This window comes from Manduca sexta, chromosome 6, assembly GCF_014839805.1.
Source record: "Manduca sexta isolate Smith_Timp_Sample1 chromosome 6, JHU_Msex_v1.0, whole genome shotgun sequence".
Taxonomy (NCBI): Eukaryota; Metazoa; Arthropoda; class Insecta; order Lepidoptera; family Sphingidae; genus Manduca; species Manduca sexta.
The window spans coordinates 5,572,332-5,580,954 of NC_051120.1; the positions used below are offsets into that span (position 1 = coordinate 5,572,332).

Genomic DNA, 8,623 nt, shown 5'->3' on the forward strand with positions numbered 1-8,623 from the left:
ATAGGAACATCTAACATTTATTAGAAGTTCAAACTCCAAGGCGCCACCTGTTCAGACGTCTGGAATAATATCTGGAATAACTTGGTACCTGCTAATTTGTTGAAACAACCTTGGAACACGTTGGCTTTGCTCGGTTTCTTAAGTGTTAACGTCTGAATTAAGTAGGTAATATTGGTTAATGTTTTTGTATTAAGGTCGTATGGTATAAGGAACTATGTTGATCCTTACTATATTATGATACAAAGTCTCCCACCACGTCTATCTATGAACGCGATAAACATAAAACTACTGGATTTCGATGAAATCTTGCGAGGAGATAGTTTGAGACTCTGATGATCTGCTACTGAAGTGAGGCCGGAATGGGTCGCATATTTAAAATATAATAAGGTGTTACAGAAACGTTGTAACTATATTTTAAAGAATGAAAGTCTCAACTAGAGAGTAGTGGAATGCCACGCAGCACTTTGTTGTTCAAAGTTTTGTATAGCATTGTTATGTGCTGTCATATCCAACGGACAGCGATATGTTCATATCGATACTAGTTCTCGAACTTTGCTGTTTATGTGCGGTCTAATAAGCTCATTTATTTATTTATATTATAGTTATATTACATTTATAGACATTACCATTACAGGTGTTATCCCAATTCGATAATATCTTGTTACAAACATCATTCGACGAACAAGATGCTTGTCCCGTTTACTTCTCTTTCTAATGGAAAGAAATAAAGACCAACATAAAGTGCGCAAAAGAGCTGCATTTAAATAAGAGCTATATTAATTTAAACCATTAGAAGGTCTCGTTTATGACACAGAAAGCGCACTATTTATTATTCAAGGAAACAAAGACGAAGGTGTTAATTTCAACAGAGAGAAACGAATAAACTTGAATTAGAGATGGTGCCACTGTGGCACTTAGAGACGTGGTATATTGCGCGTACGCCGCCTTATGATACAACGAATAATAGACAATAAAGAATGGAGGTTAAAAAAAAAATCATTTTTGTGACTAATATATGTTTTTCATTGCAATTAAACTAAGTCGTATTACGTTTTTTTATTGCTTTGAATGAAGAGACGAGCTTGCCTTTTGCCTGATAGTAAGCGATACGACCGCTCATTAACAGTAGAAACACCATCCAACACCGTGAATTACAAAGTATTGTTTGGTATTACACTGTGCTCGCCATCTTGAGACAACACATAAATCTGATAATATGCATAAATGCAGTCTGCAAACTATTCTAATTAGATTTTACATAAATTACGAAAGGGAAGTCGGCAAGAATCCGGTTATATGGACCTATCGCCACTGGTATCTTCACATGGCGTGTATTAAGTATGCTCGAACACTTACCGACTCGCAGACGCCCCAAGCGGTAATTGTTTATGTTTATTGGTAGCTTATTGTTTGTTGGCGTACAAGTTTGTTTGTGCGAGTGTAATTTGCTATAAACAAGGTAATAACAACTTATTATGGTCAAACATAAAAGTACATTGGCTTTTGGAGTGTGATTGTCATTTTTTTTAAGTAGGTATAGGTATGGTAGGATAGGTATAGTTAAATTTAAATTTAAATATGGAATAACCTATGAGAATTTTTATTTTTATTTAATTTAAATATGGAAGTGAGAGTTTGTTGTTTTGTATCATACTTATCGTGAAATATGCGGAAGTCCAAATCAATCTTCAATAACTTCCTATAAACTTCGTTACGACTTTTTAAGACTATCGCGCGTGTCTTGGGTTCGAATCCCAGGTCGAGCAAAGTGTTGGTGGATTTTCTACTCAATATCAGCCCGGAGTTTGAAATTTGTACCCGATATGTTGAAAGGGTCGTCCCCTATCACATCATGGGACGGAATACACGGTGATAAGTGGGTGCAGCAGTTGCGCCTTTACATACCCATCCAGAGATGAAACCCGTGAGTATGTGAGTAACAATAATATTCAGTTGTAAGGTTAATATTATCGTCACATAATTTATATGGGAAAAATAACTTTGAATTTTTGTGTATTCATATTAAAACATAATAGGATTATTATTAAAGGAATATTATAAATAGTTATACAAAGAGAACAATTCGATTATTAGATTTAAGTAGCAAAATAAGAGTTAGTATATTTTAATTGCTTCGGAAATTGTCCATTATTAAATAAATAAAATTATATAAAATTCCTTACTTAATTTTAACTTCATTAGCCTTTTAGATCGCAATTTTAAAGCCATTAATTTATTTCTCAAGCCAATTAATTTAAAACACAGGACGTTGCACTAAAATTTTTATTTATTTTTCAATAGAAATGAATTAAATTTTACTACGAAATGTTTTTACAAATCCACATACTGCGGTTAATGACGTTTGTACTTTGGCGGCCATTTTTGAAAGCCACAAATCGTATCCAATTCTTGGTATTATGTCCGTAAGGATGTGTTTACATTGGCATTAATTGCACATTACCTTTGGAGTTAAGAATGCAGAGTAAGTAGGGACTTGAAGGTTGCCGATTTAATTCCAGGTTAATTAATTATAACACTCATTGTTTAAAAAATTATTTATATAAACTTAACGTTCTAATGCGTCATAGTGTATATTATTATTATAGCCAGATAAATAATTACGGTACTGTGGGTTGCAACATAAACCGATAGATGGCGTTGTTTTAAAAAGTACGTTAAACTTCCAAAATATATGATTTGCGGTTGCTAAATTTATTATTTTAATAATTAAATCATAAGTTTAGATATGCATATACTTAATAAAAACGAATATTTAAAAAAATTTAGACCAAATATCGCTATTTTTTTGTATATTGCTAAAAGTTCTGAATCGCGCTAGTAACATTTTCTGCGCGGTAAGTATATATACAAAGCGAATAGCAGGATAAGTGTACTTGCTTCGGCAGTACATATACTAAAATTGGAACGATACAGAGAAGATTAGCATGGCCCCTGCGCAAGGATGACACGCAAAATCGTGAAGCGTTCCACATTTTTTGAAGATATTAAAATTCTGTTAATACATCTAAGCATCACTCATTAACTTATAGATATTATTAAAATATTGCGAAATCAGATCAGTAAGAAATTTTATTGTTACGATTGGAGATTCCTTATTATAAATTAATTTTTATAGCCTACTTATACTAGGAATAGCATATTTATAATTGTGGAACGAAACATCCTAAATTTAATTTGCAAGTTTAACAATTGCTTGTATAATTACAATTATAAACACACCTTTAAAATACGGTATCAATAAACGATCTGTGTGACGAATCCCTTTGAACAGACGTTATTATTTTCAAATAAAGGTCGACCGCATTGCCTGTATGGAAATTAAAAATGCACAATAAACGTTTGCAGAATTGATTACGTTAAGGTGGTAGCTCATATTAAATTTTAAAGGCCGAAATATCCAAGATTATTAATTATTTTTACATTTTTCTTTCAACTGCGAGAACTAATCACTAACTAGACGTGAATTTAAATTCTTTACTTGCCAATACTTGTTTAGTTACCCAGATTAAAGCCGAAACAAAATGTATGAAAATGGACCTTGAGCTACCACCTTAAGTTGTTTTTTATGACGAGACGAGCTTGCCGTTCGCCTGATGGTAAGCGAACATAAACAGTAGAAAAACCAACACCTTGAATTGCAAAGTATTGTTTGGTATTCTACTGCGCTCGCTATCCTGAGACATGAGATGTTAAGTCCTATAATGTCCAGTAGTTACACAACTTCAAACCGGAACACAACTGTACATTCTGCTGCTTGATGGTAGAAATAGACATAGCAGTGGTACTTGCCCAGGCGGACTCCGTAAAATAGTTTTATTTCAACGATTTATAGTTTCCAAAATTATCCTATATTACAAACTGGAATTAATTAAACTCTCGCAAACATTTTCATTGAAATCTGTTAGGTGACTTCAAAGGTGCACGAAAAATATTTCCAAACAAAACATCACCCAAATTGCCAACATTTCCCGTTGATTTTTCGAAAATTATTCTTTAAATAAAAATGAAAATAAAATACTTTATTTATCACCTAGGCGAACAACGTTGCACTTATGATACGTCAAAACAATTTACTAAATATAAAGATTACTTTAATACAAATCTTGTCCTGATAATTAGGAAGACAACAAAGGAATCAGCCAAGCCGTGTTCCAAGCGATGACCATACAACACGTGGCAACTGATTTTTATATTTGGTACTCTCACGTAACCTGGTAGACTGCGACCATTACTCCTGATTGATGACAGTGACTGCACAGTTTCGCGGAGCCAAGTTTTTGCCTTTTCCCTTTTTTACGGACCGTCTGTGATAAATCCACACTATCAAAATTCAAAAACATAAATAAAAGTATTGTGATGATAGATTATCTTCAAATTTATAATCTAATAGCTTTTGCTCGCGCCTTCGCCTACGTGATGGAGTTTTCCGGGATAAAAGTCCCGCTGTATATTTTTTCAGGATAGAAAATAGCCTATAACCTTCCCAGGGTCTTAAACTATTTCTGTACCAAATTTCATAAAAATCCGTTCATTAGATTTTGTGAAAATCGATAACATACAGACAGGCAGAAAACGGGACTTTGTGTTATAGTGTGTATAGATGTGGTATTATTTAAATGTATAAAAAATTGGTGTTTAAATAATTACCTTCCCTTGCTTTGGAGTCGGGTAAAAAGCCGTTTGATCGGAATTGTTATCTCAAAAATTTATTTATGTTCATTAATGTTTTTAATATAAAAATATGCAGTGGCACATAGGCATTATTATTTTTTTAAATATTAATAATATGTAAGGAAATCTAGGTTATGTTATGTTTCCAGGATTAACCCTTAAGTGTTAGTCTAAAGCCATTATAATACTGATTATAAAAAACTTAGCCATTATCTATCTTCTATACAACAAATTTAAAATTCATCTCATGATTGCCTAATTTTTATTCAGACGTATCGATTATTCCTCATTCAAATCTAAACCCTTCACTGCCTAAGGTATCCTTTTTTTATAAAATTGCCATAGAAAACACCGAGCCGGTACCGAACCTAATCCCTTTTGTTCGAAAGACACCTGCAGTAACACTGGGTGCTTCAATATGCCCAGACAGAAAAAAGTAGCAAGTTCACGCGAATTAAAGCATTTTGAACTCAATTCCTGAAGATGAAGAGTCGTTTTTATTTTTCATTTTTTTTGAGTATCACTCTCACGATTTTGATAGCAAAAAAAAGTTGTAACAAGTTGTGAGTCATCTGTCATGATATTTTGCAATGTAAGAGAATACATAGAGGTCAATGGCAAATAAAAATATAGCGACGTGAAATCAGATACGCTTTTGTATTACGCTTATTTGGGTAAGCATAATATTTCGTCTATACAATATAAATATATATTAGGTGATATTATAGTGTATAATTGTGTGCGCAATACACATGTGCATTCTCTGTTCCTTCACTCTCATAGTTTGGTGAGACGGCAGTACGACATGACCGGAAAGAGATCAGGTGCAAGACGACTTACGTGCTTTCCGAGGAATGGGAGTATCACACCGTCAACTTCCTGACTCCGAGCGGCGACTGAGTAATTTTTAAGAAGAAAAAACAAACTTACAATTACTTTTGACCCTACTCGGGATTCGAACCCACATTGACACAAAGAATAAGTAGTCAAGGTAAAACTAGTACATATTACAGATTATAAGCAGGTAGGTAGACATTAAGGTAAAGATAAGATTTTAAAAGCAATCTTGTCATTAGTATTACAAATCAGTAAGTTGGTAGATATTAGATTTAATAATTTTAAAAGTTTGTTGCGATTCGCTTTGTAGGTTTATATAAATCAGACAGACAAAACGTAATTCATCGCATTATAGCTCTTATTTAAAGCCAATTACACATATATACCTCTAGTCGTATACATAATACGTTCATCAAATTCCAACAATTAATCTTAAAGCAACTTCTCTCACTCGCCACACCCTCCTCAACAAAACTCGAACATTGCACCATGACTCATCCATGTGCGCAGTAAAAAATCAAAACATAACTGACCTGAGCAACCTAAAGCGTGCTACAAAAAGTTTATTGTTTAAGTGGGTTCCATTTTTGTCTTCGATATATCACACATTAAAAAGCGGCGATAGCCTAGTTGATTGTGAAACGGACTGCCGAGACGAATGTCCGCAGATTCAAATCCCAAGGGTACACACCTCCAATATCTCTAAAAAAACATGTGTGTATTCTTTGTGAATTATCGATTGCTTTAACGGTGAAGGAAAACATCGTGAGGAAACCTGCATACTTGAGAAGTTCTCTATAGGAATTTCGAGGGTGTATGAAGTCTACCAATCTGCACTAGGCCAGCGTGGTGGACTAAGGCCTAATCCCTCTCAGTAATAGAGGAGGCCTGTGCTCAGTAGTGGGCAAGTATATAATACAGGGCTGATATTATTGTTATTATTATATACCTATTAAAAATATATTGTATAGTAGGTGTTTTCTTGAATAATTGTAAGAGTATTTATTCGTTAAATTCTACCTTGTACTAAAGAAATAAATAAAAATAAATATTTTACCTAGATACTCATATACAACTTATATTATATTTTCAGGAATTTATAATGTTTAAGTAATATGTATTTTATTTAATTAGTATATTCGTGTCTATATAAATATGTATGTTTTGTATAATATATGTAGTATCTTATTTATGTTTTTATTTACTTTGTTTCATCTCTGCATCACGCAAAGGTTGATAAATAGATGTTCCAAAAAAAAATGTTTGTAGACATATTTATAACATAATATTATCTAATGACGTAAGTAGATCTACAAACAAGGCCAAAACATTTTAAACTATAATTTAACTACACGTAGGTGTTTATTGCTAAGTCAAAACACAGGAGAGCAGGCGGCACAAACCTCATGCGCTGAGAATGCGAACTGTTTCCGGTCTACCCGACTTTTTGCCGACGCCAACATTTATTTTTGTATCTAGAAAAGTCAGTTTTTCCTCGTAATCAATGTGAACCTGTTGAATTTTTCCTGTTTTAAAGTTAATCAAAATGTAGATAGAAGTTGATTGTAGTTATTGGTAATGATTTTGAGTTAAGTTGACTTCTGATTTCATATTTAAGATTTGATAAACTTTATGTTTTTACACTTGAACATAATATATTTGTTCGAAATTTAAATTTTTAAAGTATTATATGATAGGTCCTAAGCTTGCCACTTTTAATATAAGAGAACAAAAATAATAGGCTTGGCCAAAGACATGGGTTGTCATTGAATGTGATTAATATAATTTAACTACTGTCTAAACTGACTGCCTCAGCGGCATTGTTATTACGGTATGACTGCAATAACAGTATTGCAGTCAAGGGTCTTGGCCCCTCGGGTTCGATTCTCGGTCGGGAAAAGAAATATTGCGTTATTATATAGACCTCACCCGTATTTGAGATGTTTTTTAGAACCTTCAATACAAATGCCAAGTATCCGGCCATTAGTAATACATTAGTCTTGACATGCAACGCTGATTTATTCTGCCAAGGTGTTGCTATTGACCTATTTATTTTTTAGGTCAATACTAGGGACAAAGGAGGCTTGACGGTAACTTGTATGAGATTATTGTGATATTTTAAGATAACGAAATATTGAGATTTTGTCGCATATTGTATCATTATGTTTTTTTCGAAGCAATAATAAGTTTCTTAGGTTTTGAATCACTTAATAGTAGTTGAATTACATACACGCCTTTTATCTTTGAAGGGGTAGGCAGAAGCTCTACTGGTGTGTGTATACAAAGTGGGTACTTTCCGCCGTCTGTATTCCGTTTAATGATGTGATAGGAGCGAGATTATCGCCATATCACCAATTCTAGAGGCCGGACTGATACTGTGTAGCAAAACCCAAAATTATTTCCCTACCCAGACATCGAACCGAAGACCTGTCACTACAGTCGTATAGTACTACAACTATGCCATCAAGGCAATCACGTAGATCATGTCCAATATATATTATGTATTTAGTAAGCTTTTACTGGTGGTAGGTCTCTCATATGTAAGAGTCCGCCTGGGTAGGTACCACCGCAATATCTATTTCTGCCGCCAATCAGCAGTGTTTATTCACTGTTGTGTTCCGGATTGAAGGAAATTGTAGCCAGTGTAACTACTGGACATAATAAGACTTAACATCTCATGTCTCAGGATGGCGAGCCCAGTAGAATACCAAACAATACTTTGTATTTCAAGGTGTTGGATGGTGTTTCAACTGTGTATGGGCGGTCCTATTGCTTACCATCAGCCAAACGGCAAGCTCTTCTCGTCATTCAAAGCAATAAAAATCTAATAAATGATGCAAATATTTCAGAAATATTGATTAATCGAACTTGTGTTTCTGCGAAGGCGCTGATGTTTTGGGTAAGATGTAGGCGTAACAAAGGAGATAATTATGTATTGTATGAGTAAGTCGTGATATTTGTATTTTATAGATTGGTATGTTGTGCTAATTCGTATATAACCCTTTCTCTGGAAGAATAGAAAAATAAAATTTGTCAATATGTGGACCAGTTTTTAAATTATTTCACTTATTTGGAACATTATAAAGAAATCCGC

At 33.6% G+C, this 8,623-nt stretch overlaps 1 non-coding gene across 1 annotated transcript; it reads left to right on the forward strand.

The window, feature by feature from the left end:
- Positions 1-2,890: 2,890 nt before the first annotated feature.
- LOC115455998 lies at positions 2,891-2,997 on the forward strand. The gene has a single exon (XR_003939841.1). It is a non-coding gene; the product is annotated as a U6 spliceosomal RNA (small nuclear RNA).
- The last annotated feature ends 5,626 nt before the right edge of the window (positions 2,998-8,623 follow it).